We start from the raw sequence: 27021 nt of genomic DNA, 5'->3' as shown, positions 1-27021 counted from the left end.
GGGATTCGAACCCACGCCATCGAAATGACTGGTGCCTTAAAGCAGCGCCTTAGACCACTCGGCCACGCAACCAGTGTTCAAGATTTCTTAGTTGCAACAAACAATGTTTCCGTCTCAATTATTGTACCGCGAAATTCATTTTAAATAATAAATCTTGGCGGTTATACAAAAAGTGTTCGAATAACAAAGGCTATTGGCAGCGGTGGGATTCGAACCCACGCCATCGAAATGACTGGTGCCTTAAACCAGCGCCTTAAAACACTCGGCCACGGTACCTCTGTTTAAACATTATTAAGTGCAACCCACAATTTTTCTGTCTCAATTATTGTACCACGAAATTCATTTCAAATAATAAATCGTGGCGGTTAAACAGAAAGTGATTAAATAACAAAAGCTATTGGCAGCGGTGGGATTCGAACCCACGCCAACGAAATGACTGGTGCCTAAAAGCAGCGCCTTAGACCACTCGGCCACGCTACCTGTGTTTAAACATTATTAAGTGTAACACACAATTTTTCCGTCTCAATTATTGCACAACGAAATGCATTTCAAATGATAAATCTTGGCGGTTAAACAAAAAGTGTTTAAATAACAAAAGCTTTTGGCAGCGGTGGGATTCGAACCCACGCCATCGAAATGACTGGTGCCTTAAACCAGCGCCTTAGACCACTCGGCCACGCTACCTCTGTTTAAACATTATTAAGTGCAACACACAATTTTTCCGTCTCAATTATTGTACCACGAAATTCATTTTAAATAATAAATCGTGTCGGTTAAACAAAAAGTGTTCAAATAACAAAAGCAAATGGCAGCGGTGGGATTCGAACCCACGCCATCGAAATGACTGGTGCCTAAAACCAGCGCCTGAGACCACTCGGCCACGCTACCTGTGTTCAAGATTCCTTAGTTGCAACAAACAAATTTTCGGTCTCAATTATTGTACAACGAAATGAATTTCAAATAATAAATCTTGGCGGTTAAACAAAAAGTGTTTAAACAACAAAAGCTATTGGCAGCGGTGGGATTCGAACCCACGCCATCGAAATGACTGGTGCCTTAAACCAGGGTCTTAGACCACTCGGCCACGCTACCTATGTTTAAACATTATTAAGTGCAACACACAATTTTTCCGTCTCAATTATTGCACAACGAAATGCATTTCAAATGATAAATCTTGGCGGTTAAACAAAAAGTGTTTAAATAACAAAAGCTATTGGCAGCGGTGGGATTCGAACCCACGCCATCGAAATGACTGGTGCCTTAAACCAGCGCCTTAGACCACTCGGCCACGCTACCTCTGTTTAAACATCATTAAGTGCAACACACAACTTTTCCGTCTCAATTATTGCACAACGAAATGAATTTCAAATAATAAATCTTGGCCGTTAAACAAAAAGTGTTTAAACAACAAAAGCTATTGGCAGCGGTGGGATTCGAACCCAAGCCATCGAAATGACTGGTGCCTTAAACCAGCGCCTTAGACCACTCGGCCACGCTACCTCTGTTTAAACATTATTAAGTGCAACAAACAAATTTTCCGTCTCAATTATTGTACAACGAAATGAATTTCAAATAATAAATCGTGGCGGTTAAACAAAAAGTGTTCAAATAACAAATGCTATTGGCAGCGGTGGGATTCGAACCAACCCCATCGAAATGACTGGTGCCTTAAACCAGCGCCTTAGACCACTCGGCCACGCTACCTCTTTTTAAACATTATTTAGTGCAACACACAATTTTTCTGTCTCAATTATTGTACCACGAAATTCATTTTAAATAATAAATCGTGGCGGTTAAACAAAAAGTGTTCAAATAACAAATGCTATTGGCAGCGGTGGGATTCGAACTCACCCCATCGAAATGACTGGTGCCTTAAACCAGCGCCTTAGACCACTCGGCCACGCTACCTCTGTTTAAACATTATTAAGTGCAACACACAATTTTTCCGTCTCAATTATTGCACAACGAAATGAATTTCAAATAATAAATCTTGGCGGTTAAACAAAAAGTGTTTAAACAACAAAAGCTATTGGCAGCGGTGGGATTCGAACCCAAGCCATCGAAATGACTGGTGCCTTAAACCAGCGCCTTAGACCACTCGGCCACGCTACCTCTGTTTAAACATTATTAAGTGCAACAAACAAATTTTCCGTCTCAATTATTGTACAACGAAATGAATTTCAAATAATAAATCGTGGCGGTTAAACAAAAAGTGTTCAAATAACAAATGCTATTGGCAGCGGTTGGGATTCGAACCAACCCCATCGAAATGACTGGTGCCTTAAACCAGCGCCTTAGACCACTCGGCCACGCTACCTCTTTTTAAACATTATTTAGTGCAACACAAAATTTTTCTGTCTCAATTATTGTACCACGAAATTCATTTTAAATAATAAATCGTGGCGGTTAAACAAAAAGTGTTCAAATAACAAATGCTATTGGCAACGGTGGGATTCGAACCCACCCCATCGAAATGACTGGTGCCTTAAACAAGCGCCTTAGACCACTCGGCCACTCTACCTCTTTTTAAACATTATTTAGTGCAACACACAATTTTTCTGTCTCAATTATTGTACCACGAAATTCATTTTAAATAATAAATCGTGGCGGTTAAACAAAAAGTGTTCAAATAACAAATGCTATTGGCAGCGGTGGGATTCGAACCCACGCCATCGAAATGACTGGTGCCTAAAACCAGCGCCTTAGACCACTCGGCCACGCTACCAGTGTTCAAGATTTCTTAGTTGCAACAAACAAATTTTCCGTCTCAATTATTGTACAACGAAATGAATTTCAAATAATGAATCTTGGCGGTTGAACAAAAAGTGTTTAAATAACAAAAGCTATTGGCAGCGGTGGGATTCGAACCCACGCCATCGAAATGACTGGTGCCTTAAACCAGCGCCTTAGACCACTCGGTCACGGTACCTGTGTTCAAGAATTCTTAATTGCAACACACAATTTTTCCGTCTCAATTATTGTTCAACGAAATTCATTTTAAATAATAAATCGTGGCGGTTAAACACAAAGTGTTCAAATAACAAAAGTTACTGGCAGCGGTGGGATTCGAACCCACGCCATCGAAATGACTGGTGCCTTAAACCAGCGCCTTAGACCACTCGGCCACGCAACCAGTGTTCAAGATTTCTTAGTTGCAACAAACAATATTTCCGTCTCAATTATTGTACCACGAAATTCATTTTAAATAATAAATCTTGGCGGTTATACAAAAAGTGTTCGAATAACAAAAGCTATTGGCAGCGGTGGGATTCGAACCCACGCCATCGAAATGACTGGTGCCTTAAACCAGCGCCTTAGACCACTCGGCCACGGTACCTGTGTTCAAGAATTCTTAATTGCAACACACAATTTTTCCGTCTCAATTATTGTACAACGAAATTCATTTTAAATAATAAATCGTGGCGGTTAAACAAAAAGTGTTCAAATAACAAATGCTATTGGCAGCGGTGGGATTCGAACCCACGCCATCGAAATGACTGGTGCCTTAAACCAGCGCCTTGGACCACTCGGTCACGGTACCTGTGTTCAAGAGTTCTTAATTGCAACACACAATTTTTCCGTCTCAATTATTGTACAACGAAATTCATTTTAAATAATAAATCGTGGCGGTTAAACAAAAAGTGTTCAAATAACAAAAGTTACTGGCAGCGGTGGGATTCGAACCCACCCCATCGAAATGACTGGTGCCTTAAACCAGCGCCTTAGACCACTCGGCCACGCAACCATTGTTCATGATTTCTTAGTTGCAACAAACAATGTTTCCGTCTCAATTATTGTACAACGAAATGAATTTCAAATAATAAATCTTGGCGGTTAAACAAAAAGTGTTTAAACAACAAAAGCTATTGGCAGCGGTGGGATTCGAACCCACGCCATCGAAATGACTGGTGCCTTAAACCAGCACCTTAGACCACTCGGCCACGCTACCTCTGTTCAAGAATTCTTAATTGCAACACACAATTTTTCCGTCTCAATTATTGTACCACGAAATTCATTTTAAATAATAAATCGTGTCGGTTAAACAAAAAGTGTTCAAATAACAAAAGCAAATGGCAGCGGTGGGATTCGAACCCACGCCATCGAAATGACTGGTGCCTAAAACCAGCGCCTGAGACCACTCGGCCACGCTACCTCTGTTTAAACATTATTAAGTGCAACACACAATTTTTCCGTCTCAATTATTGCACAACGAAATGAATTTCAAATAATAAATCTTGGCGGTTAAACAAAAAGTGTTTAAACAACAAAAGCTATTGGCAGCGGTGGGATTCGAACCCAAGCCATCGAAATGACTGGTGCCTTAAACCAGCGCCTTAGACCACTCGGCCACGCTACCTCTGTTTAAACATTATTAAGTGCAACAAACAAACTTTCCGTCTCAATTATTGTACAACGAAATGAATTTCAAATAATAAATCGTGGCGGTTAAACAAAAAGTGTTCAAATAACAAATGCTATTGGCAGCGGTGGGATTCGAACCAACCACATCGAAATGACTGGTGCCTTAAACCAGCGCCTTAGACCACTCGGCCACGCTACCTCTTTTTAAACATCATTTAGTGCAACACACAATTTTTCTGTCTCAATTATTGTACCACGAAATTCATTTTAAATAATAAATCGTGGCGGTTAAACAAAAAGTGTTCAAATAACAAATGCTATTGGCAGCGGTGGGATTCGAACCCACCCCATCGAAATGACTGGTGCCTTAAACCAGCGCCTTAGACCACTCGGCCACGCTACCTCTGTTTAAACATTATTAAGTGCAACACACAATTTTTCCGTCTCAATTATTGCACAACGAAATGAATTTCAAATAATAAATCTTGGCGGTTAAACAAAAAGTGTTTAAACAACAAAAGCTATTGGCAGCGGTGGGATTCGAACCCAAGCCATCGAAATGACTGGTGCCTTAAACCAGCGCCTTAGACCACTCGGCCACGCTACCTCTGTTTAAACATTATTAAGTGCAACAAACAAATTTTCCGTCTCAATTATTGTACAACGAAATTAATTTCAAATAATAAATCGTGGCGGTTAAACAAAAAGTGTTCAAATAATAAATGCTATTGGCAGCGGTGGGATTCGAACCAACCCGATCGAAATGACTGGTGCCTTAAACCAGCGCCTTAGACCACTCGGCCACGCTACCTCTTTTTAAACATTATTTAGTGCAACACACAATTTTTCTGTCTCAATTATTGTACCACGAAATTCATTTTAAATAATAAATCGTGGCGGTTAAACAAAAAGTGTTCAAATAACAAATGCTATTGGCAGCGGTGGGATTCGCACCCACCCCATCGAAATGACTGGTGCCTTAAACCAGCGCCTTAGACCACTCGGCCACGCTACCTCTTTTTAAACATTATTTAGTGCAACACACAATTTTTCTGTCTCAATTATTGTACCACGAAATTCATTTTAAATAATAAATCGTGGCGGTTAAACAAAAAGTGTTCAAATAACAAATGCTATTGGCAGCGGTGGGATTCGAACCCACCCCATCGAAATGACTGGTGCCTTAAACCAGCGCCTTAGACCACTCGGCCACGCTACCTCTTTTTAAACATTATTTAGTGCAACACACAATTTTTCTGACTCAATTATTGTACCACGAAATTCATTTTAAATAATAAATCGTGGCGGTTAAACAAAAAGTGTTCAAATAACAAAAGCTATTGGCAGCGGTGGCATTCGAACCCACGCCATCGAAATGACTGGTGCCTTAAACCAGCGCCTTACACCACTCGGCCACGCTACCTGTGTTTAAACATTATTAAGTGCAACACACAATTTTTCCGTCTTAATCATTGCACAACGAAATTCATGTGAAATAACAATTCTTGGCGGTTAAACAAAATGTGTTCAAATAACAAAAACTATTGGCAGCGGTGGGATTCGAACCCACGCCATCGAAATGACTGGTGCCTAAAACCAGCGCCTTAGACCACTCGGCCACGCTACGAGTGTTCAAGATTTCTTAGTTGCAACAAACAAATTTTCCGTCTCAATTATTGTACAACGAAATGAATTTCAAATAATGAATCTTGGCGGTTAAACAAAAAGTGTTTAAATAACAAAAGCTATTGGCAGCGGTGGGATTCGAACCCAAGCCATCGAAATGACTGGTGCCTTAAACCAGCGCCTTAGACCACTCGGCCACGCTACCTCTGTTTAAACATTATTAAGTGCAAAAAACAAATTTTCCGTCTCAATTATTGTACAACGAAATGAATTTCAAATAATAAATCGTGGCGGTTAAACAAAAAGTGTTCAAATAATAAATGCTATTGGCAGCGGTGGGATTCGAACCAACCCCATCGAAATGACTGGTGCCTTAAACCAGCGCCTTAGACCACTCGGCCACGCTACCTCTTTTTAAACATTATTTAGTGCAACACACAATTTTTCTGTCTCAATTATTGTACCACGAAATTCATTTTAAATAATAAATCGTGGCGGTTAAACAAAAAGTGTTCAAATAACAAATGCTATTGGCAGCGGTGGGATTCGAACCCACCCCATCGAAATGACTGGTGCCTTAAACCAGCGCCTTAGACCACTCGGCCACGCTACCTCTTTTTAAACATTATTTAGTGCAACACACAATTTTTCTGTCTCAATTATTGTACCACGAAATTCATTTTAAATAATAAATCGTGGCGGTTAAACAAAAAGTGTTCAAATAACAAATGCTATTGGCATCGGTGGGATTCGAACCCACCCCATCGAAATGACTGGTGCCTTAAACCAGCGCCTTAGACCACTCGGCCACGCTACCTCTTTTTAAACATTATTTAGTGCAACACACAATTTTTCTGTCTCAATTATTGTACCACGAAATTCATTTTAAATAATAAATCGTGGCGGTTAAACAAAAAGTGTTCAAATAACAAAAGCTATTGGCAGCGGTGGCATTCGAACCCACGCCATCGAAATGACTGGTGCCTTAAACCAGCGCCTTACACCACTCGGCCACGCTACCTGTGTTTAAACATTATTAAGTGCAACACACAATTTTTCCGTCTTAATCATTGCACAACGAAATTCATGTGAAATAACAATTCTTGGCGGTTAAACAAAATGTGTTCAAATAACAAAAACTATTGGCAGCGGTGGGATTCGAACCCACGCCATCGAAATGACTGGTGCCTAAAACCAGCGCCTTAGACCACTCGGCCACGCTACCAGTGTTCAAGATTTCTTAGTTGCAACAAACAAATTTTCCGTCTCAATTATTGTACAACGAAATGAATTTCAAATAATGAATCTTGGCGGTTAAACAAAAAGTGTTTAAATAACAAAAGCTATTGGCAGCGGTGGGATTCGAACCCACGCCATCGAAATGACTGGTGCCTTAAACCAGCGCCTTAGACCACTCGGTCACGGTACCTGTGTTCAAGAATTCTTAATTGCAACACACAATTTTTCCGTCTCAATTATTGTACAACGAAATTCATTTTAAATAATAAATCGTGGCGGTTAAACACAAAGTGTTCAAATAACAAAAGTTACTGGAAGCGGTGGGATTCGAACCCACGCCATCGAAATGACTGGTGCCTTAAACCAGCGCCTTAGACCACTCGGCCACGCTACCAGTGTTCAAGATTTCTTAGTTGCCACAAACAATTTTTCCGTCACAATTATTGTTCCACGAAATTCATGCTAAATACTAAATCGTGGCGGTTAAACAAAAAGTGTTTAAATAACAAAAGCTATTGGCAGCGGTGGGATTCCAACCCACGCCATCGAAATGACTGGTGCCTTAAACCAGCGCTTTAGACCACTCGGCCACGATACCTGTGTTCAAACATTATTAAGTGCAACAGACAACTTTTCCGTCTCAATTATTGTACAACGAAATTCATTTTAAATAATAAATCGTGGCGGTTAAACACAAAGTGTTCAAATAACAAAAGTTACTGGAAGCGGTGGGATTCGAACCCACGCCATCGAAATGACTGGTGCCTTAAACCAGCGCCTTAGACCACTCGGCCACGCTACCTGTGTTCAAGATTGTTTACTTGCAACACACAATTTTTCCGTCTCAATTATTGTACCACGAAATTCATTTTAAATAATAAATCGTGGCGGTTAAAAAAAGTGTTCAAATAACAAAAGCAATTGGCAGCGGTGGGATTCGAACCCACGCCATCGAAATGACTGGTGCCTTAAACCAGCGCTTTAGACCACTCGGCCACGATACCTGTGTTCAAACATTATTAAGTGCAACAGACAACTTTTCCGTCTAAATTATTGTACCACGAAATTCATGCTAAATGCTAAATCGTGGCGGTTAAACAAAAAGTATTCAAACAACAAAAGCTATTGGCAGCGGTGTGATTCGAACCCACGCCATCGAAATGACTGGTGCCTTAAACCAGCGCCTTAGACCACTCGGCCACGCTACCAGTGTTCAAGATTTCTTAGTTGCCACAAACAATTTTTCCGTCTCAATTATTGTTCCACGAAATTCATTTTAAATAATATATCGTGGCGGTTAAAAAAAGTGTTCAAATAACAAAATCTATTGGCAGCGGTGGGATTCCAACCCACGTCATCGAAATGACTGGAGCCTTAAACCAGCGCCTTAGACCACTCGGCCACGCTAGCAGTGCTGAAGATTTCTTACATGCGACGCACAATTTTCCCGTCACAATTATTGTACCACGAAATTCATTTTAAATAATAAATTTTGGCAGTTAAACAAAAAGTGTTCAAATAACAAAATCTATTGGCAGTGGTGGGATTCCAACCCACGCCATCGTAATGACTGGTGCCTTAAATCAGGGCCTTAGACCACTCGGCCACGCTACCAGTGTTCAAGATTTCTTAGTTGCCACAAACAATTTTTCCGTCTCAATTATTGTTCCACGAAATTCATGCTAAATACTAAATCGTGGCGGTTAAACAAAAAGTGTTTAAATAACAAAAGCTATTGGCAGCGGTGGGATTCCAACCCACGTCATCGTAATGACTGGTGCCTTAAACCAGCGCCTTAGACCACTCGGCCACGCTACCAGTGTTCAAGATTTCTTAGTTGCCACAAACAATTTTTCCGTCACAATTATTGTTCCATGAAATTCATTTTAAATAATAAATCGTGGCGGTTAAACAAAACGTGTTCAAATAACTAAAGCAATTGGCAGCGGTGGGGTTCGAACCCACGCCATCAAAATGACTGGTGCCTTAAACCAGCGCCTTAGACCACTCGGCCACGCTACCAGTGTTCAAGATTTCTTAGTTGCCACAAACAATTTTTCCGTCACAATTATTGTTCCACGAAATTCATGCTAAATACTAAATCGTGGCGGTTAAACAAAAAGTGTTTAAATAACAAAAGCTATTGGCAGCGGTGGGATTCGAACCCACGCCATCGAAATGACTGGTGCCTTAAACAAGCGCTTTAGACCACTCGGCCACGATACCTGTGTTCAAACATTATTAAGTGCAACAGACAACTTTTCCGTCTAAATTATTGTACCACGAAATTCATGCTAAATGCTAAATCGTGGCGGTTAAACAAAAAGTATTCAAACAACAAAAGCTATTGGCAGCGGTGTGATTCGAAACCACGCCATCGAAATGACTGGTGCCTTAAACCAGCGCCTTAGACCACTCGGCCACGCTACCAGTGTTCAAGATTTCTTAGTTGCCACAAACAATTTTTCCGTCTCAATTATTGTTCCACGAAATTCATTTTAAATAATATATCGTGGCGGTTAAAAAAAGTGTTCAAATAACTAAAGCTATTGGCAGCGGTGGGATTCCAACCCACGCCATCGAAATGACTGGTGCCTTAAACCAGCGCCTTGGACCACTCGGCCACGCTACGTGTGTTCAAGATTGTTTACTTGCAACACACAATTTTTCCGTCTCAATTATTGTACCACGAAATTCATTTTAAATAATAAATCGTGGCGGTTAAAAAAAGTTTTCAAATAACAAAAGCAATTGGCAGCGGTGGGATTCCAACCCACGCCATCGAAATGACTGGTGCCTTAAACCAGCGCTTTAGACCACTCGGCCACGATACCTGTGTTCAAACATTATTAAGTGCAACAGACAACTTTTCCGTCTAAATTATTGTACCACGAAATTCATGCTAAATGCTAAATCGTGGCGGTTAAACAAAAAGTATTCAAACAACAAAAGCTATTGGCAGCGGTGTGATTCGAACCCACGCCATCGAAATGACTGGTGCCTTAAACCAGCGCCTTAGACCACTCGGCCACGCTACCAGTGTTCAAGATTTCTTAGTTGCCACAAACAATTTTTCTGTCTCAATTATTGTTCCACGAAATTCATTTTAAATAATATATCGTGGCGGTTAAAAAAAGTGTTCAAATAACTAAAGCTATTGGCAGCGGTGGGATTCCAACCCACGCCATCGTAATGACTGGTGCCTTAAACCAGCGCCTTAGACCACTCGGCCACGCTACCAGTGTTCAAGATTTCTTAGATGCCACAAACAATTTTTCCGTCTCAATTATTGTTCCACGAAATTCATTTTAAATAATATATCGTGGCGGTTAAAAAAAGTATTCAAATAACAAAATCTATTGGCAGCGGTGGGATTCCAACCCACGTCATCGAAATGACTGGAGCCTTAAACCAGCGCCTTAGACCACTCGGCCACGCTAGCAGTGCTGAAGATTTCTTACATGCGACGCACAATTTTCCCGTCACAATTATTGTACCACGAAATTCATTTTAAATAATAAATTTTGGCAGTTAAACAAAAAGTGTTCAAATAACAAAATCTATTGGCAGTGGTGGGATTCCAACCCACGCCATCGTAATGACTGGTGCCTTAAATCAGGGCCTTAGACCACTCGGCCACGCTACCAGTGTTCAAGATTTCTTAGTTGCCACAAACAATTTTTCCGTCTCAATTATTGTTCCACGAAATTCATGCTAAATACTAAATCGTGGCGGTTAAACAAAAAGTGTTTAAATAACAAAAGCTATTGGCAGCGGTGGGATTCCAACCCACGTCATCGTAATGACTGGTGCCTTAAACCAGCGCCTTAGACCACTCGGCCACGCTACCAGTGTTCAAGATTTCTTAGTTGCCACAAACAATTTTTCCGTCACAATTATTGTTCCATGAAATTCATTTTAAATAATAAATCGTGGCGGTTAAACAAAACGTGTTCAAATAACTAAAGCAATTGGCAGCGGTGGGGTTCGAACCCACGCCATCAAAATGACTGGTGCCTTAAACCAGCGCCTTAGACCACTCGGCCACGCTACCAGTGTTCAAGATTTCTTAGTTGCCACAAACAATTTTTCCGTCACAATTATTGTTCCACGAAATTCATGCTAAATACTAAATCGTGGCGGTTAAACAAAAAGTGTTTAAATAACAAAAGCTATTGGCAGCGGTGGGATTCCAACCCACGCCATCGAAATGACTGGTGCCTTAAACCAGCGCCTTGGACCACTCGGCCACGCTACCTGTGTTCAAGATTGTTTACTTGCAACACACAATTTTTCCGTCTCAATTATTGTACCACGAAATTCATTTTAAATAATAAATCGTGGCGGTTGAAAAAAGTGTTCAAATAACAAAAGCAATTGGCAGCGGTGGGATTCGAACCCACGCCATCGAAATGACTGGTGCCTTAAACCAGCGCTTTAGACCACTCGGCCACGATACCTGTGTTCAAACATTATTAAGTGCAACAGACAACTTTTCCGTCTAAATTATTGTACCACGAAATTCATGCTAAATGCTAAATCGTGGCGGTTAAACAAAAAGTATTCAAACAACAAAAGCTATTGGCAGCGGTGTGATTCGAACCCACGCCATCGAAATGACTGGTGCCTTAAACCAGCGCCTTAGACCACTCGGCTACGCTACCAGTGTTCAAGATTTCTTAGTTGCCACAAACAATTTTTCCGTCTCAATTATTGTTCCACGAAATTCATTTTAAATAATATATCGTGGCGGTTAAAAAAAGTATTCAAATAACAAAATCTATTGGCAGCGGTGGGGTTCGAACCCACGCCATCAAAATGACTGGTGCCTTAAACCAGCGCCTTAGACCACTCGGCCACGCTACCAGTGTTCAAGATTTCTTAGTTGCCACAAACAATTTTTCCGTCACAATTATTGTTCCACGAAATTCATGCTAAATACTAAATCGTGGCGGTTAAACAAAAAGTGTTTAAATAACAAAAGCTATTGGCAGCGGTGGGATTCCAACCCACGCCATCGAAATGACTGGTGCCTTAAACCAGCGCCTTGGACCACTCGGCCACGCTACCTGTGTTCAAGATTGTTTACTTGCAACACACAATTTTTCCGTCTCAATTATTGTACCACGAAATTCATTTTAAATAATAAATCGTGGCGGTTAAAAAAAGTTTTCAAATAACAAAAGCAATTGGCAGCGGTGGGATTCCAACCCACGCCATCGAAATGACTGGTGCCTTAAACCAGCGCTTTAGACCACTCGGCCACGATACCTGTGTTCAAACATTATTAAGTGCAACAGACAACTTTTCCGTCTAAATTATTGTACCACGAAATTCATGCTAAATGCTAAATCGTGGCGGTTAAACAAAAAGTATTCAAACAACAAAAGCTATTGGCAGCGGTGTGATTCGAACCCACGCCATCGAAATGACTGGTGCCTTAAACCAGCGCCTTAGACCACTCGGCCACGCTACCAGTGTTCAAGATTTCTTAGTTGCCACAAACAATTTTTCCGTCTCAATTATTGTTCCACGAAATTCATTTTAAATAATATATCGTGGCGGTAAAAAAAAGTGTTCAAATAACTAAAGCTATTGGCAGCGGTGGGATTCCAACCCACGTCATCGAAATGACTGGAGCCTTAAACCAGCGCCTTAGACCACTCGGCCACGCTAGCAGTGTTCAAGATTTCTTAGATGCCACAAACAATTTTTCCGTCTCAATTATTGTTCCACGAAATTCATTTTAAATAATATATCGTGGCGGTTAAAAAAAGTATTCAAATAACAAAATCTATTGGCAGCGGTGGGATTCCAACCCACGTCATCGAAATGACTGGAGCCTTAAACCAGCGCCTTAGACCACTCGGCCACGCTAGCAGTGCTGAAGATTTCTTACATGCGACGCACAATTTTCCCGTCACAATTATTGTACCACGAAATTCATTTTAAATAATAAATTTTGGCAGTTAAACAAAAAGTGTTCAAATAACAAAATCTATTGGCAGTGGTGGGATTCCAACCCACGCCATCGTAATGACTGGTGCCTTAAATCAGGGCCTTAGACCACTCGGCCACGCTACCAGTGTTCAAGATTTCTTAGTTGCCACAAACAATTTTTCCGTCTCAATTATTGTTCCACGAAATTCATGCTAAATACTAAATCGTGGCGGTTAAACAAAAAGTGTTTAAATAACAAAAGCTATTGGCAGCGGTGGGATTCCAACCCACGTCATCGTAATGACTGGTGCCTTAAACCAGCGCCTTAGACCACTCGGCCACGCTACCAGTGTTCAAGATTTCTTAGTTGCCACAAACAATTTTTCCGTCACAATTATTGTTCCATGAAATTCATTTTAAATAATAAATCGTGGCGGTTAAACAAAACGTGTTCAAATAACTAAAGCAATTGGCAGCGGTGGGGTTCGAACCCACGCCATCAAAATGACTGGTGCCTTAAACCAGCGCCTTAGACCACTCGGCCACGCTACCAGTGTTCAAGATTTCTTAGTTGCCACAAACAATTTTTCCGTCACAATTATTGTTCCACGAAATTCATGCTAAATACTAAATCGTGGCGGTTAAACAAAAAGTGTTTAAATAACAAAAGCTATTGGCAGCGGTGGGATTCCAACCCACGCCATCGAAATGACTGGTGCCTTAAACCAGCGCCTTGGACCACTCGGCCACGCTACCTGTGTTCAAGATTGTTTACTTGCAACACACAATTTTTCCGTCTCAATTATTGTACCACGAAATTCATTTTAAATAATAAATCGTGGCGGTTGAAAAAAGTGTTCAAATAACAAAAGCAATTGGCAGCGGTGGGATTCGAACCCACGCCATCGAAATGACTGGTGCCTTAAACCAGCGCTTTAGACCACTCGGCCACGATACCTGTGTTCAAACATTATTAAGTGCAACAGACAACTTTTCCGTCTAAATTATTGTACCACGAAATTCATGCTAAATGCTAAATCGTGGCGGTTAAACAAAAAGTATTCAAACAACAAAAGCTATTGGCAGCGGTGTGATTCGAACCCACGCCATCGAAATGACTGGTGCCTTAAACCAGCGCCTTAGACCACTCGGCTACGCTACCAGTGTTCAAGATTTCTTAGTTGCCACAAACAATTTTTCCGTCTCAATTATTGTTCCACGAAATTCATTTTAAATAATATATCGTGGCGGTTAAAAAAAGTATTCAAATAACAAAATCTATTGGCAGCGGTGGGATTCCAACCCACGTCATCGAAATGACTGGAGCCTTAAACCAGCGCCTTAGACCACTCGGCCACGCTAGCAGTGCTGAAGATTTCTTACATGCGACGCACAATTTTTCCGTCACAATTATTGTACCACGAAATTCATTTTAAATAATAAATTTTGGCAGTTAAACAAAAAGTGTTCAAATAACAAAATCTATTGGCAGTGGTGGGATTCCAACCCACGCCATCGTAATGACTGGTGCCTTAAACCAGCGCCTTAGACCACTCGGCCACGCTACCAGTGTTCAAGATTTCTTAGTTGCCACAAACAATTTTTCCGTCACAATTATTGTTCCATGAAATTCATTTTAAATAATAAATCGTGGCGGTTAAACAAAACGTGTTCAAATAACTAAAGCAATTGGCAGCGGTGGGGTTCGAACCCACGCCATCAAAATGACTGGTGCCTTAAACCAGCGCCTTAGACCACTCGGCCACGCTACCAGTGTTCAAGATTTCTTAGTTGCCACAAACAATTTTTCCGTCACAATTATTGTTCCACGAAATTCATGCTAAATACTAAATCGTGGCGGTTAAACAAAAAGTGTTTAAATAACAAAAGCTATTGGCAGCGGTGGGATTCGAACCCACGCCATCGAAATGACTGGTGCCTTAAACCAGCGCCTTAGACCACTCGGCCACGCTACCAGTGTTCAAGATTTCTTAGATGCCACAAACAATTTTTCCGTCTCAATTATTGTTCCACGAAATTCATTTTTCATAATAAATCGTGGCGGTTAAAAAAAGTATTCAAATAACAAAATCTATTGGCAGCGGTGGGATTCCAACCCACGTCATCGAAATGACTGGAGCCTTAAACCAGCGCCTTAGACCACTCGGCCACGCTAGCAGTGCTGAAGATTTCTCACATGCGACGCACAATTTTCCCGTCACAATTATTGTACCACGAAATTCATTTTAAATCATAAATTTTGGCAGTTAAACAAAAAGTGTTCAAATAACAAAATCTATTGGCAGTGGTGGGATTCCAACCCACGCCATCGTAATGACTGGTGCCTTAAATCAGGGCCTTAGACCACTCGGCCACGCTACCAGTGTTCAAGATTTCTTAGTTGCCACAAACAATTTTTCCGTCTCAATTATTGTTCCACGAAATTCATGCTAAATACTAAATCGTGGCGGTTAAACAAAAAGTGTTTAAATAACAAAAGCTATTGGCAGCGGTGGGATTCCAACCCACGTCATCGTAATGACTGGTGCCTTAAACCAGCGCCTTAGACCACTCGGCCACGCTACCAGTGTTCAAGATTTCTTAGTTGCCACAAACAATTTTTCCGTCACAATTATTGTTCCATGAAATTCATTTTAAATAATAAATCGTGGCGGTTAAACAAAACGTGTTCAAATAACTAAAGCAATTGGCAGCGGTGGGGTTCGAACCCACGCCATCAAAATGACTGGTGCCTTAAACCAGCGCCTTAGACCACTCGGCCACGCTACCAGTGTTCAAGATTTCTTAGTTGCCACAAACAATTTTTCCGTCACAATTATTGTTCCACGAAATTCATGCTAAATACTAAATCGTGGCGGTTAAACAAAAAGTGTTTAAATAACAAAAGCTATTGGCAGCGGTGGGATTCGAACCCACGCCATCGAAATGACTGGTGCCTTAAACCAGCGCCTGAGACCACTCGGCCACGCTACCTGTGTTCAAGATTTCTTAGTTGCAACAAATAAATTTTCCGTCTCAATTATTGTACAACGAAATGCATTTCAAATAATAAATCTTGGCGGTTAAACAAAAAGTGTTTAAATAACAAATGCTATTGGCAGCGGTGGGATTCGAACCCACGCCATCGAAATGACTGGTGTCTTAAACCAGCGCCTTTGACCACTCGGCCACGCTACCTGTGTTGCAAAATTTGACGTGCAACACACGAATTTTTCTGTTTCAATTATTGTACAACCAAATCTATTACAATAAATCTTGGCGGTTAATCAAAAAGTGTTCAAATAACTTCTGCATTTGTTCAAGTTCATGCCAAAACTGTAAAACACGCTATACGCTAAGATTTCAGTTGAACCTGTGTGGGCCTTGAAAACTAATCCACGCACCCCCAAAAAGATCGACGATTAGAAACTGTTTAAACGATTTGCTTATGTTGACCTATAGCCAGTGTTCCCTCTAAGGAAATTTTCTACTGCGCAAATATTTTTTTATAGTGCGCAAGAATATTTGAAGGCTGCGTTGGCAGGGGCCCGCGACCGATCAATGTTTTTTGTATTGTGGACAGCTTTATCTGCACAGAAATCGGTTTCATAATTGGCACTGTTATAAACTCATTTTTTTCTTTAAGCTTGATTTTCCTGAGTAGACTTTTAATTCTACGCGAGACAACAAGAACATACACAGCATGGATGATAAAAACCGATCAGACAAAGTAATTTATTACGTCACAATCTTCAATGCGGATTTGATTTGTTTAAGCAACAAACATTAACGAAAAAAAAACAATGCGAAATGCTCACACTATTGTGCCAAAAAAGTGAAGATATTTTAGCTTTAATTTGAGAATGATGTAAGTGCGCAAAAGCAAATTTTACTGCGCAATTGTCTGATTTTGCTACGCAATTGCGCAGTTGCGCACCTTAGAGGGAACACTGCCTATAGCCTATACTTCTTTCTTATGTAACATGTTGTCAAGTCATAGGTATCAGTTTTTAAACCACCTACCATGCCTTTGTCGTTCCTTTTAAAATTTGGCATTATTGTGGTATTTTTCTTTGACGTTGATTGATATATATAAAATAAACAGTAACAGGTACATAAATTGTGGCACCGTGATGGTTAATGAATGTTTTAGTACCGCTATGGTTAGCCGATGTTACTTATCAAGCGTCTGACCCCCGTTATTAATCAACGCATAGGTATACGTTAAATAAAAGTGGTAACGGAACAACATCGAATTGGAGTTAAGCGCTGCGTGAATAAAAAATGCGATTTTTACTTCCTTTGGGTTAGTTGTTATAAATCTTGTTTTTATTTCAGACTAAAAAATGTGATTTTTACTGATAATATTTTACTGAGCCTATAGGTCAAAAATGTTGGCCAATTATTACAGCTTAGGATATTTTTTTGTCTTCAGCATTCGGATTTAGGCAGATTCTGTTATTTTAAAGAAAATTCTGATTATTAGATTAGTTTTATTTTAATATGGAAAAATTCGAAAAAATGTTAATACCATAAAAGCATGACAATCTATATAAAATATACTACTGTTTCGAAAATATAGTAATCTTGGGTAATAGCAGTATTACAAGTTGTTAACAATGCCAGCTCATTTTCAGAAAATAGTAAATTTCCTACTCATAATAATCTTTAATCTAATTTAAACCAAAAGGGTTTCTTTATTAATGGCATTTAGAAATGGTGCATAAGGCGTTGTATTCACATGTTTTTAGCAATTTGGTTAGGCGTGTGTCTCTTTTTTTTCATCGGGCAAATTTGTATTCCATCTGTCCGAGTTCTGCCATACGAGGGGCAATCAATCTCTAATCAGGACGTGAAATCGAAGACGTGAAGCATCGCAGTCATATGCCTCAAGCCATAAACAGCATTCAGGCTAAGCGGTTGGCAGATTTTTACAACAGGATACAACTCATACATCCAAGTGGCATGTCGACACCCACGTTTTACTGTATATCGTCATCGTGTAGTGTTGTTGGGATATGCTGGACGCGTTAAGGTTACTGGTCTTGGGTTTGGGAACAGCAGTTCACATATGGCTAACACAGGTTTGGGCGGTTTGGACTTTGGGTTTGCAGAAAAGTAGCGAAGAAGTTGTACGAAGCACTGACGGATAGCGTATGGCAAGAAGCAGTTCAAATGATTTTAAATTATAACGTTTTTCCTAAGTATGGTACGGGTACCACTTGTGGTACGCAAAGGTGTCCGTAGTGGTACGCGAGCAGCCTATTAAATTTAAACCAAATCATCGTAAATGATCTGTTTAAATTTACTCAAATGAAGTAGAAAGTGACATTTTATGTGTACTATTCTACTTTAAATTCTAATTTCTTGTTTTTTTGATGCTTAAACGCCATTTGGAGACAAATCATGCCGGCAAGGTCCGAGTTACTAAGCACGTATGTCGATAATGCTTGGACAAAACTAGCACTATTTGCCAACGAAACAGGAAGATTGGCCAAGCATCGTATTCTCGTAAGGAAGTCGAGTTGTCTAAACATAGGAGGTACAAGAACATTGTATACAACAAAAAATGGTACGCGTGTAGGTAAAGTTTGTAAACCACTGATGTAGCGAGTTTATTTGTTGTAGCTCATTGTAACGGGAATTAATGCAGTAACGACAAATTTGATTGAAACACAAGCAACGGAAGATACACTGTGTAATTTACAATCATTTACAAACAGCTTTTGATATTTTGTTACAGTAGAACACTACATCGACTTCATGTGAACCCTTATGCGCATATTTGGAAGTTTAAAACGTTTCTTCTAGTAAAAATGTGTTAGTGTTGGGGTCCTTAAACTAGGGGGCGGGACGAGTTAGCAATGGGGCTGCAAAGGAATTACTGAGAAAATCCAATTAGCGACATTTTGCATTTAAACGCCCTAATTAGTCCAAAAATGCTGGCTGTATTAGTCGAAAATCCTGGCTGAAATATTCAGATTATTTTACTTTAAAAGCACCAATGAAAACAATTGGGTTTGCAGCAATTTAAACCTATTAAGACACGGGTCCCGAAAAATGATGTTAAACAGGGCGCGGCGCCAGACGTTTAATTACGCAGTTCTTGTGTTTTTGCCTTAGGCACCAGGAAAATCAAAAAAAGTTCGCGGCACGTTCCGTTTTACAAAACAATATTGCCAAAATTGACAAACGCCGTCTGTAAACGCCACGGCATTTATATATAAATATAATATTATTGTCAGTTTTCCGAATGAAATTGTTGATTTAAATCTGGCACGCTTGCTTTCTTGTCTATGAATAATAAAATTAGTTTATTTTCTTAAATTCTAAATAGTTCAGCGGTACCTCTCTTTTAGGAATCTCTAAAAGCGGTACATACTGTGCCGCGGCAAATAGTTTAAGAATAACTGATGTAAGGTGTGAAGAAGTAAATCACGTTGTTTGCGCAGCCTAGCATAACAAAAAATTGTCTCGTACTTTGCACCCGTAGGCCTAGGAGTGCACTGTGGCATCGCGTGTGCAAACTGCTTGCGTCCGCAACTTTGTTCAAAGCAAATTGACACCCGTAGCAATGCTGGACACAAGCAGGCTGCTTTACATAGGGGCAGGAGCCTTGTTCTGGCTCTGGTTTACACAGGTTTGCGCTGAACGGATCTGCAGCCGGGTTTCCAACAAGCTGTATAAGGCGCTATCCGAGAAGCATCAGATTCAAATTAGAAGCGGGTAATAAGTTAATTAGTTCGAGTGTGCGTTTATTGGAAAAAATTATGTTAAAAATAATGTTTTTTTTCGTTTTTTTTATACTAAATAGTTGTACTTTAACAAACAGTCTTAGTTTAACTTAAAATCAGTTCTTTGACCGATAAAATAAATCAGAACTAAAATAACTTCTTCTCAGTATGCCTGGTAGCAACAACATGTTAATAGCCTTGGCCTAAATAAACCAACGCAAGTTTATTGACGAATATAGTTCTGTCTTAAAAACTTATTTTAATGAACGAGATTTCCAGCAAATAAAATGTGTTACTTAAAAACCTAGGTGTTTTAAAGGGTTGTAAATAGGATTTAAAATTAATCGTTAAATTTGTCCACCTTAAGCCTACAATCAAAACGGCAACCATTTGTTCTCTTTTTGTTATTTATCAGACCATTATTTTGCTACTTCACAGCTTAACCACAACGATATACTCGTTTTGCGTCAGCGTTGTCGCCGTATATGCCTTCTGGTTCGATGATCAGATTCAAACGAACCGCATCTGGTAAGTACAAGTCAGCAGTTGACCATGCTTGTTATTCCTTTTTTCTTTATAATAACCTATTACAATTTTCGTTTTTAGGGGCTACACATGGCGTTCAGAGTTCTGTCTGATGTTTGTTGTCAGCTATATTGTAGCAGGTAAAATTTTTTTTTCTTAAATCATGTCGTTTTAGTCATTTCAGGCCTATATAAAAGTTGCGGCCTTTTTAAAGAACATTGTAGATTTAAATGATTAGATTTTATATATTTAGGATAACTGTTTGCTGTCGAGTCCCATTGCAATGCAGCCTAGACTTGGATAAATACCGAATGCAAATTTACTTAATGCCATTGTAAAAATGTATATTGACTTACTGTCAAAAATACATAACAACTTTCTAGTAATATTGTTTTGGATATAGAGCCAACACAATGGCGAAAATTATATATTGTGGCAATTTAACCAAACAGCTGGAGGGTACGAAAGAATCGAATACCAATTTTAAAGAAAGAAACACAGGAAGGCTTAATTGCTCCTTGTCACTGAAAACCTGCAACAACATATGTCTTCCAAGAAAATCGTAAAAATAATTCAGCAAAATATACCGTTTTCCCACCCAGCCAAGTATTGATTTAAGCTTAAAACGCTTTAATGGTGCCTTTATTTTAGATACATATCTCTTGACGCGAATGCCGTCCGTCACGAAGCTGATGTACCAGCACCACTTTGTTGTGGTGGCTTTGGTACTTGGTAATATGGTACGTTAAACCGGCGGTCCTTACTTTAGTAATTGTATTTGAAGTGCTTTAAACTTTATTCACTTTCAGGTTTCTGAGAGCTGCGCTTATTTTGGAGTCGCCCGAACGCTGAGCGAAATATCATCGCCCTTTGTCTGTTCGAGGTAAGAGACATGAAAAGTTGAGATTAAAGCAGGGGTTCTTAAACTGGGGCCCATGGACCCCTTGGGGATCCGTGAACTAGTTTTAGGGGGTCCACGAAGGCCTAATTGAAATATTCGTGTATATTTTAAAATTACCATTTTCTCGAAGAAAACAGTTTAATTAATAATAAAATGGTTTAGCACTGTATGTTTTTAGACTCCATTTCACTTTCACATTTTTGGACCGAAATCAGCAGATTTATGAAGTTAATTTGTATTGTGACGCCAATTTATGACGTCATTTTTAATTTTTTTTCCCTACCGTGGTCCACGCAAGGCCCCAAAAAAATTTTAGGGTCCGCGGTAAAAAAAGTTTAAGAACCCCTGGATTAAAGCATATATTTCGATAAATCAGGAAACCACATTTGGGGTAAATTGATGTGGTTAGGCAGTCCCTTTTTATTATTTAACGCCTATTGCTCGAATTGCTCGTGAGAACTTAATCGTAGGCGAAATATCATCGCCTTTTGTCTGTTCGAGGTAAGCGTACACATACAAAGTTATTACAGAGTATTTATTACAAAGACTCGAGCCAGCAAACCAAATGTAGATATGTCAATACGTTTAGACCAGAGGTGGGTAATTATGTTTTACAGCGGGCCACTTGAGAAGCTAAAATGTTGTGGCGGGCCGGGAAGAAAGGTTGCCAATTACACACCATATGACGTCATACTTTGGCGCTCTAAAATAAGTTAGCCTAAGGCACCTGTTTTACATTCGGAGTTAAAGAAAAGGCGACAAAGGGAAAAAAACAGCTATTTACCAATTTAGAGAGGGATGTGACTCTTTGAGGACAGATAAAAGATATGCACATTTCTCGCTATTATTGCCATTTGACAAACTGTGGGGCCTTCGACACTATAGCTGTTATAGGCTGTCAAAAAAACACATAAAAAGTTTGTTAAAGCAATTATTAAGACGGTTGAATACATCATGAGTTATAAGCAATTGAAGTAGGGCCGTTATACGAAACTCCTATTTATTATTCAAGATGGAATAAATTTAATCGAAACAAAAACGTTTTTTAGGAAAGCAAACCAGGGCCATAACGCCAGGATTATATTTTCGCTTTGCAAGTTAAAGTAGCTGATCTGTATAGAAAAATACGAGAAATACAGTGCAAACTAATCCTACAAAATATATTACGTAAGCGTAACCTTTGAAAGTTGCTAGTTCATAATCATTAAACGTATGAAGCATTTGTGATTTTGTTGGAACTTTTTCATTATTCAGCATACAAAATACAAATTTAATTTTGTTGTTACGTTTAGGTACTTTCTTGGACGGCTTCAAATCGCAAGTGCAAATTTTCGACAAGTTACTGCCATATTAGCCTTCGTTCTTTTCATGTGTTGTCGCGTACTTTCGCTACCCTGGTATTACGCACAGGTCTATGACGTTTTCAACACGGAAGACTATAATCGGTAAGAACACGTAATATGGGTTTATTGTTTTGCAAACATCCTATACTTGTTGTAGGCAATCCTTAACACAGAACACTATATAAGCCGGTAAATCTAGGTTAGTGGTCTATTACAGTGTTTCCTAATGTTTTGTTACTGCCAGTGAAAAATAAAAAAATTACCCAAGGACCGGTAAGCATACATGAAATTCTAGTCTATGGTGTTGCCTTGAACTGTTATATTCAGTTGGTATATCCTGCGTATGTTTATTCATGGATAACAGCCTAAGATTGCAAATAAAAATCCCCAAACTTTAGATGATTTTCAACCCTTGCTGTCCCGTTGAAGTGCTATTTAGGACCCAAGTATTAGTACAGTAAAACGTGCACGACACAACATTAAGACCATTCGCGGCTCAATGACAAAAGCTTATTTATGGCATTGCTTTTAGTTAAAAAGCCCTGTAAATATTTTAGGAGCAGCATACCTGGTAGTCGCGGACAAGATAACTGTTAACGATTGGAGATTGCTGACTGGATATAAACTTTATTTTGACCTTGACTTTATTTTTGTAAAACGAAGGATATAGATAAGAATTTCGTATTTTTATTTTTACTGACCTTTATAAAATTGCCCTTTAGTTTAATATTTCAACAAAATTTAGCTTAGTTTTGTATCTGGCAAACATTTTGCCTCGTATAGTATAATTAACCATATTTTACAATAAACGATACACCCATGTATGTGTTCAAAAACATTTTGCCCTTTTGAAGCTGCTTTTTGACCCACGATTACGGCTTACGTATAATTAGTACACCGAAAGCCATTGCAGACTCACCGAATCTGTTACACAGTGATGCAGGCAAGGCAGGCTAGAAAAACAACTAGCCTGCAGTGAGGTTGAAACTCGCGACCTCCGGTCAAGCAGTGACCGTCGCTCTACGAACTGAGCTATGCAGGCTTAAAGAGGAGCACTCGAGAAACAACTATACGCCAATGCTAACTACATCCTGTTCGTAAAACTAGCCTGCAGTGAGGTTCGAACTCACGACCTCCGGTCATACCGGGATCGTGGCTTTTGGTGTACTAACCGTATTTAAGAATCATTTGCAAAATATGAATAGTCGGGGGAATATAGCAAGTCGGCCGTATCGACCCCTGTAATAAACTATTCTTACTGACAGCATAACCATTCTTACATTTCTTTATGTGATTGACAGCATGTCCTCGATTCCCACTGTTATTTGGCTGGTTGGGGGCGGCATGTTGGACTGGATCAACCTAACGTGGTTCTCCATGATGCTTCCAGTCGTATTCAAAAGTCTAGTAAAAAGGAAGAACATCGAACTTTGATTCGCGCACACGATTACTATAGATACGTTCATCGCTCCATTTATGCAGCAGTTCATTGTACGGTTGAAGTGTTTATCAGTCGCAAGTGCGCCAATAAAAACCAAATTACCATACGTATGTAGAAGCTAGAAAATGCGCCTTGACTTTTTTTAGTTTATCGTATGGGCTTCAGTGAACCAAATGTTTATAACGTCATTAATACACATATATCCAATGATTTAAGGCAGGGGTCGGCAACCTACGACCCGCGGGCCGGATGTAAATCATGGCCCGCCAAAGTAAATCATCCAGCCCGCCGCCTCTTCGACACACGAGTCCATTTCAAACACTCTTTGACTATTTTAACTACGTAAGTGCAAAATATTTTCGCGCTTCTCGAAAAGGATCTTTCAACGTCCGGTTTGTTTACGCTTTAATGCTGTCGTTTGAACTAGACCAGAGCTTCTCTACGGTTGCGCCGTGGAAGGCTGTCAAGTGCGTCGCGAACAAACGGAAAACGTATTCAAAAGTATGGGACATATATTTTTTAACGTTTTTTTAGTTTTTAATTTCGGCAATGTAATAAAAAGTTGCAATAAATTTAAAAGAAATTCCGGTAAACCTAAAAAAATCACGCTCGCTTCGCTTGCAATGTGTGCACTGACTTACAAAGGTCAACAAACACTGAACTCGATTAACTATTAAAGGTATCGCGTTTGGTACTTGGGTAGTTTTTTGGTTGATTTTGGGTTTCATTATGGCCGTGGTTCCCAACCTTACACTTTCATTAGTTGAATGGACGACGGCGAGTTGATTTTAAACGAAACAAACTCTTTTTTGCGCTTTGCGCCAACACTTTTCTGCCTCCCTAAATGTAATTTTTGTTTTTGAGTGCATTAAAAGATCCGAGGCCTGCCTGATTGACAGTGGTTCTAACATTTCAATAACACATTTCTTAGTTAACATTTTGTGCGGCCCGCAAAGACCTTTCGACCCCTGGTTTGAGGCTTAAGTGTAGCTTAGTGAAGTAGCCTCTTCTAGAAACAGTGGTCATTGGATCCCCGAGGACCCGTATTGTGACAATCGATAAAACTCACAGTAACAACATTTATGCACAATTCAATTTTCCTGTTACTAACCTTTTTTCCTGTTTTTTTTAACTTTTTTCAAATTCATAGAAAATCAAGATAATATAAGTTCATACATTTTTAGTCCTATAAAATATATTCATTTATAATACATATTCAGGTCTCTTTAGTTTTATACTTTTTTTATAAGTACAAAACTGGGATAAATCAATATTTGTTGTTTTGTTTAAGTTAATTTAGGACATGAAGTTATATTTCATATTGTTGAGGCAGAAGCGCACAATACATTTTACTTTGCTAGGTCGAAATAGTCGTACCGACGCAAATAACCCAAAACCGCAGTTAGTTGTGCACATTTTGGTCGTAAATCCGGTTATTCTTGCTAAATTCTGAAACAATCTGTTAATAGAAATGTGAAAATTTTGCTAATTCGATATAAATGTGTAATACACCAAAACTGAGGGTCGCGTAAGTTTTCAAAAACTGAAAAGGGGATCACGACAACAAACCGGTTGGAAACTACTATTTTAACTTATTAAATTCACAAAGATAAGTTTAATGTGTACTTCAGTTTTGGAGCATAATGGTTGGATGTGGTAGTAAGACCTAATAAGAATATCCAACCCCATACCCCGTATAGGTATAATTTTCAACGTTTCGATTAAGTCTTTATAGCTCTTTACATTCATTAATAAGAGTTATTCGAAACGTTTAAAATGATACTTCTGTATGGGCTTTGATATTCTTATTACGTTATACTTCAGTTGTTTGCCTTTTTCACCACACATGCATATTCTGGTTAAATGTGGCGCCATCACGATTGTAAGTCAACAAAGAACGGAAACCGCAAAAAAAGTTCAGTCAACAAATTACGTCAAGCAAAGTTACGCGACCTTTACGCCGATAACGACACACAACAACAAAAAACCTGGAAGTGGTGGCCTCGGGTGATACAAACACACACTGGTGACAAAACGCTGCTCCAATTGAAAAGCACTTACCAGCGGCATGCTGGACGTAGCGAGGTTGCTAGTTATAGGCGCGGGCTCAGTGGTTTGGTTGTGGTTTACGTATTGGTCGGAGTGGATTTGCAGGAAATGTTCGAGCAAGTACGATGTTCTCGATGGCGATAAGAAGCTAATTGTACGAAACAGGTAATTTGAAAATGATAAGGTAAACTTCTATGTAGGTTTATACGCTATTATTTTTTGTGCTAAAATTTGATTAATACACGCTATGTTAGCGTTAGTTATATGCTGGTATGTTGAGCCAATTTGCCCAGGAATATGTTCTTGAGCTTAAAGTAGTGCAAATAACTTAATGGAACGTATGAACACACCAAACGTTTATGACGTTGAAACATACGTCAACATATTAACTCATGCTTGATAGGCGCCAAGACCCAAGAGTGGTTGAATTTTCGAACTGCAGGGGAATCGATTCATTGTGCACAATAGGGTGATCAGGTGGCCCTATGTAAAGACAAATTGTATAGAATGCTCGATAAGCTTTCGCATAACCGTGCTTTATCAGATCAAAGTAGAATTAAAAGCAATTAAAATGCACGGAGTAGAACACAAGCGAAAGTAAATGCGATAAAGAATAATGAAGTCTTATCAATCCACAGGCACATGCTCGCAAAAACATCGCTTCAAAATACGCTGTGTGTAGCAAAGCGTGCTATGGGGCATAATGTGACGCAAAATTCATTACCGATTAAACCCAACATTGATGGCATCGAACTTTTTATTATGCTTTGTTCGACTGTGAGTCTCGCCTTGGTGCCGCTCCTTGCTTTTTTTGATCACTGAAACTTGAAGGTCTTATATACTACAAACAATGTGTACAAT

At 39.5% G+C, this 27021-nt stretch overlaps 47 non-coding genes across 47 annotated transcripts; all 47 read right to left on the bottom strand.

Moving 5' to 3' along the window:
- Positions 1 to 398: 398 nt before the first annotated feature.
- Trnal-uag (transfer RNA leucine (anticodon UAG)) lies at positions 399 to 480 on the bottom strand. The gene has a single exon. It is a non-coding gene; the product is annotated as a tRNA-Leu (tRNA).
- A 122-nt stretch (positions 481 to 602) lies between these two features.
- Trnal-aag (transfer RNA leucine (anticodon AAG)) lies at positions 603 to 684 on the bottom strand. The gene has a single exon. It is a non-coding gene; the product is annotated as a tRNA-Leu (tRNA).
- A 122-nt stretch (positions 685 to 806) lies between these two features.
- On the bottom strand, positions 807 to 888 carry Trnal-uag (transfer RNA leucine (anticodon UAG)). The gene has a single exon. It is a non-coding gene; the product is annotated as a tRNA-Leu (tRNA).
- A 326-nt stretch (positions 889 to 1214) lies between these two features.
- Trnal-aag (transfer RNA leucine (anticodon AAG)) lies at positions 1215 to 1296 on the bottom strand. The gene has a single exon. It is a non-coding gene; the product is annotated as a tRNA-Leu (tRNA).
- A 122-nt stretch (positions 1297 to 1418) lies between these two features.
- Positions 1419 to 1500, bottom strand: Trnal-aag (transfer RNA leucine (anticodon AAG)). Its single transcript has one exon. It is a non-coding gene; the product is annotated as a tRNA-Leu (tRNA).
- A 530-nt stretch (positions 1501 to 2030) lies between these two features.
- Trnal-aag (transfer RNA leucine (anticodon AAG)) lies at positions 2031 to 2112 on the bottom strand. Its single transcript has one exon. It is a non-coding gene; the product is annotated as a tRNA-Leu (tRNA).
- Positions 2113 to 2643: 531 nt separating this feature from the next.
- On the bottom strand, positions 2644 to 2725 carry Trnal-uag (transfer RNA leucine (anticodon UAG)). Its single transcript has one exon. It is a non-coding gene; the product is annotated as a tRNA-Leu (tRNA).
- Positions 2726 to 3051: 326 nt separating this feature from the next.
- Trnal-aag (transfer RNA leucine (anticodon AAG)) lies at positions 3052 to 3133 on the bottom strand. The gene has a single exon. It is a non-coding gene; the product is annotated as a tRNA-Leu (tRNA).
- A 122-nt stretch (positions 3134 to 3255) lies between these two features.
- Positions 3256 to 3337, bottom strand: Trnal-aag (transfer RNA leucine (anticodon AAG)). Its single transcript has one exon. It is a non-coding gene; the product is annotated as a tRNA-Leu (tRNA).
- A 326-nt stretch (positions 3338 to 3663) lies between these two features.
- Trnal-aag (transfer RNA leucine (anticodon AAG)) lies at positions 3664 to 3745 on the bottom strand. The gene has a single exon. It is a non-coding gene; the product is annotated as a tRNA-Leu (tRNA).
- A 122-nt stretch (positions 3746 to 3867) lies between these two features.
- Trnal-aag (transfer RNA leucine (anticodon AAG)) lies at positions 3868 to 3949 on the bottom strand. The gene has a single exon. It is a non-coding gene; the product is annotated as a tRNA-Leu (tRNA).
- A 122-nt stretch (positions 3950 to 4071) lies between these two features.
- Positions 4072 to 4153, bottom strand: Trnal-uag (transfer RNA leucine (anticodon UAG)). The gene has a single exon. It is a non-coding gene; the product is annotated as a tRNA-Leu (tRNA).
- A 122-nt stretch (positions 4154 to 4275) lies between these two features.
- Trnal-aag (transfer RNA leucine (anticodon AAG)) lies at positions 4276 to 4357 on the bottom strand. The gene has a single exon. It is a non-coding gene; the product is annotated as a tRNA-Leu (tRNA).
- A 326-nt stretch (positions 4358 to 4683) lies between these two features.
- On the bottom strand, positions 4684 to 4765 carry Trnal-aag (transfer RNA leucine (anticodon AAG)). Its single transcript has one exon. It is a non-coding gene; the product is annotated as a tRNA-Leu (tRNA).
- Positions 4766 to 4887: 122 nt separating this feature from the next.
- Trnal-aag (transfer RNA leucine (anticodon AAG)) lies at positions 4888 to 4969 on the bottom strand. Its single transcript has one exon. It is a non-coding gene; the product is annotated as a tRNA-Leu (tRNA).
- A 530-nt stretch (positions 4970 to 5499) lies between these two features.
- On the bottom strand, positions 5500 to 5581 carry Trnal-aag (transfer RNA leucine (anticodon AAG)). Its single transcript has one exon. It is a non-coding gene; the product is annotated as a tRNA-Leu (tRNA).
- A 122-nt stretch (positions 5582 to 5703) lies between these two features.
- Trnal-aag (transfer RNA leucine (anticodon AAG)) lies at positions 5704 to 5785 on the bottom strand. Its single transcript has one exon. It is a non-coding gene; the product is annotated as a tRNA-Leu (tRNA).
- Positions 5786 to 5907: 122 nt separating this feature from the next.
- On the bottom strand, positions 5908 to 5989 carry Trnal-uag (transfer RNA leucine (anticodon UAG)). Its single transcript has one exon. It is a non-coding gene; the product is annotated as a tRNA-Leu (tRNA).
- A 122-nt stretch (positions 5990 to 6111) lies between these two features.
- Trnal-aag (transfer RNA leucine (anticodon AAG)) lies at positions 6112 to 6193 on the bottom strand. The gene has a single exon. It is a non-coding gene; the product is annotated as a tRNA-Leu (tRNA).
- A 326-nt stretch (positions 6194 to 6519) lies between these two features.
- On the bottom strand, positions 6520 to 6601 carry Trnal-aag (transfer RNA leucine (anticodon AAG)). The gene has a single exon. It is a non-coding gene; the product is annotated as a tRNA-Leu (tRNA).
- Positions 6602 to 6723: 122 nt separating this feature from the next.
- Trnal-aag (transfer RNA leucine (anticodon AAG)) lies at positions 6724 to 6805 on the bottom strand. The gene has a single exon. It is a non-coding gene; the product is annotated as a tRNA-Leu (tRNA).
- A 122-nt stretch (positions 6806 to 6927) lies between these two features.
- Trnal-aag (transfer RNA leucine (anticodon AAG)) lies at positions 6928 to 7009 on the bottom strand. The gene has a single exon. It is a non-coding gene; the product is annotated as a tRNA-Leu (tRNA).
- A 122-nt stretch (positions 7010 to 7131) lies between these two features.
- On the bottom strand, positions 7132 to 7213 carry Trnal-uag (transfer RNA leucine (anticodon UAG)). Its single transcript has one exon. It is a non-coding gene; the product is annotated as a tRNA-Leu (tRNA).
- Positions 7214 to 7539: 326 nt separating this feature from the next.
- On the bottom strand, positions 7540 to 7621 carry Trnal-aag (transfer RNA leucine (anticodon AAG)). The gene has a single exon. It is a non-coding gene; the product is annotated as a tRNA-Leu (tRNA).
- Positions 7622 to 7947: 326 nt separating this feature from the next.
- On the bottom strand, positions 7948 to 8029 carry Trnal-aag (transfer RNA leucine (anticodon AAG)). Its single transcript has one exon. It is a non-coding gene; the product is annotated as a tRNA-Leu (tRNA).
- A 324-nt stretch (positions 8030 to 8353) lies between these two features.
- Trnal-aag (transfer RNA leucine (anticodon AAG)) lies at positions 8354 to 8435 on the bottom strand. The gene has a single exon. It is a non-coding gene; the product is annotated as a tRNA-Leu (tRNA).
- Positions 8436 to 8963: 528 nt separating this feature from the next.
- On the bottom strand, positions 8964 to 9045 carry Trnal-aag (transfer RNA leucine (anticodon AAG)). The gene has a single exon. It is a non-coding gene; the product is annotated as a tRNA-Leu (tRNA).
- A 122-nt stretch (positions 9046 to 9167) lies between these two features.
- On the bottom strand, positions 9168 to 9249 carry Trnal-aag (transfer RNA leucine (anticodon AAG)). Its single transcript has one exon. It is a non-coding gene; the product is annotated as a tRNA-Leu (tRNA).
- Positions 9250 to 10183: 934 nt separating this feature from the next.
- Trnal-aag (transfer RNA leucine (anticodon AAG)) lies at positions 10184 to 10265 on the bottom strand. Its single transcript has one exon. It is a non-coding gene; the product is annotated as a tRNA-Leu (tRNA).
- A 120-nt stretch (positions 10266 to 10385) lies between these two features.
- Positions 10386 to 10467, bottom strand: Trnal-aag (transfer RNA leucine (anticodon AAG)). Its single transcript has one exon. It is a non-coding gene; the product is annotated as a tRNA-Leu (tRNA).
- A 528-nt stretch (positions 10468 to 10995) lies between these two features.
- Trnal-aag (transfer RNA leucine (anticodon AAG)) lies at positions 10996 to 11077 on the bottom strand. The gene has a single exon. It is a non-coding gene; the product is annotated as a tRNA-Leu (tRNA).
- Positions 11078 to 11199: 122 nt separating this feature from the next.
- On the bottom strand, positions 11200 to 11281 carry Trnal-aag (transfer RNA leucine (anticodon AAG)). Its single transcript has one exon. It is a non-coding gene; the product is annotated as a tRNA-Leu (tRNA).
- Positions 11282 to 11403: 122 nt separating this feature from the next.
- Trnal-aag (transfer RNA leucine (anticodon AAG)) lies at positions 11404 to 11485 on the bottom strand. The gene has a single exon. It is a non-coding gene; the product is annotated as a tRNA-Leu (tRNA).
- Positions 11486 to 11809: 324 nt separating this feature from the next.
- Positions 11810 to 11891, bottom strand: Trnal-aag (transfer RNA leucine (anticodon AAG)). Its single transcript has one exon. It is a non-coding gene; the product is annotated as a tRNA-Leu (tRNA).
- Positions 11892 to 12011: 120 nt separating this feature from the next.
- Trnal-aag (transfer RNA leucine (anticodon AAG)) lies at positions 12012 to 12093 on the bottom strand. The gene has a single exon. It is a non-coding gene; the product is annotated as a tRNA-Leu (tRNA).
- A 122-nt stretch (positions 12094 to 12215) lies between these two features.
- Trnal-aag (transfer RNA leucine (anticodon AAG)) lies at positions 12216 to 12297 on the bottom strand. The gene has a single exon. It is a non-coding gene; the product is annotated as a tRNA-Leu (tRNA).
- A 324-nt stretch (positions 12298 to 12621) lies between these two features.
- Positions 12622 to 12703, bottom strand: Trnal-aag (transfer RNA leucine (anticodon AAG)). The gene has a single exon. It is a non-coding gene; the product is annotated as a tRNA-Leu (tRNA).
- A 730-nt stretch (positions 12704 to 13433) lies between these two features.
- On the bottom strand, positions 13434 to 13515 carry Trnal-aag (transfer RNA leucine (anticodon AAG)). The gene has a single exon. It is a non-coding gene; the product is annotated as a tRNA-Leu (tRNA).
- Positions 13516 to 13637: 122 nt separating this feature from the next.
- On the bottom strand, positions 13638 to 13719 carry Trnal-aag (transfer RNA leucine (anticodon AAG)). The gene has a single exon. It is a non-coding gene; the product is annotated as a tRNA-Leu (tRNA).
- A 122-nt stretch (positions 13720 to 13841) lies between these two features.
- On the bottom strand, positions 13842 to 13923 carry Trnal-aag (transfer RNA leucine (anticodon AAG)). Its single transcript has one exon. It is a non-coding gene; the product is annotated as a tRNA-Leu (tRNA).
- A 324-nt stretch (positions 13924 to 14247) lies between these two features.
- On the bottom strand, positions 14248 to 14329 carry Trnal-aag (transfer RNA leucine (anticodon AAG)). Its single transcript has one exon. It is a non-coding gene; the product is annotated as a tRNA-Leu (tRNA).
- Positions 14330 to 14857: 528 nt separating this feature from the next.
- Positions 14858 to 14939, bottom strand: Trnal-aag (transfer RNA leucine (anticodon AAG)). The gene has a single exon. It is a non-coding gene; the product is annotated as a tRNA-Leu (tRNA).
- A 122-nt stretch (positions 14940 to 15061) lies between these two features.
- Trnal-aag (transfer RNA leucine (anticodon AAG)) lies at positions 15062 to 15143 on the bottom strand. Its single transcript has one exon. It is a non-coding gene; the product is annotated as a tRNA-Leu (tRNA).
- A 528-nt stretch (positions 15144 to 15671) lies between these two features.
- Trnal-aag (transfer RNA leucine (anticodon AAG)) lies at positions 15672 to 15753 on the bottom strand. The gene has a single exon. It is a non-coding gene; the product is annotated as a tRNA-Leu (tRNA).
- Positions 15754 to 15875: 122 nt separating this feature from the next.
- Trnal-aag (transfer RNA leucine (anticodon AAG)) lies at positions 15876 to 15957 on the bottom strand. The gene has a single exon. It is a non-coding gene; the product is annotated as a tRNA-Leu (tRNA).
- Positions 15958 to 16079: 122 nt separating this feature from the next.
- On the bottom strand, positions 16080 to 16161 carry Trnal-aag (transfer RNA leucine (anticodon AAG)). The gene has a single exon. It is a non-coding gene; the product is annotated as a tRNA-Leu (tRNA).
- A 122-nt stretch (positions 16162 to 16283) lies between these two features.
- On the bottom strand, positions 16284 to 16365 carry Trnal-aag (transfer RNA leucine (anticodon AAG)). Its single transcript has one exon. It is a non-coding gene; the product is annotated as a tRNA-Leu (tRNA).
- Between the last annotated feature and the right edge of the window lie 10656 nt (positions 16366 to 27021).

This window comes from Ascidiella aspersa, chromosome 2 (genome assembly GCF_963924565.1).
Source record: "Ascidiella aspersa chromosome 2, kaAscAspe10.2, whole genome shotgun sequence".
Taxonomy (NCBI): domain Eukaryota; kingdom Metazoa; phylum Chordata; class Ascidiacea; order Phlebobranchia; family Ascidiidae; genus Ascidiella; species Ascidiella aspersa.
The sequence above is the reverse complement of the archived record's forward strand: the minus strand, read 5'-3'. Positions and strand labels throughout refer to the sequence as shown.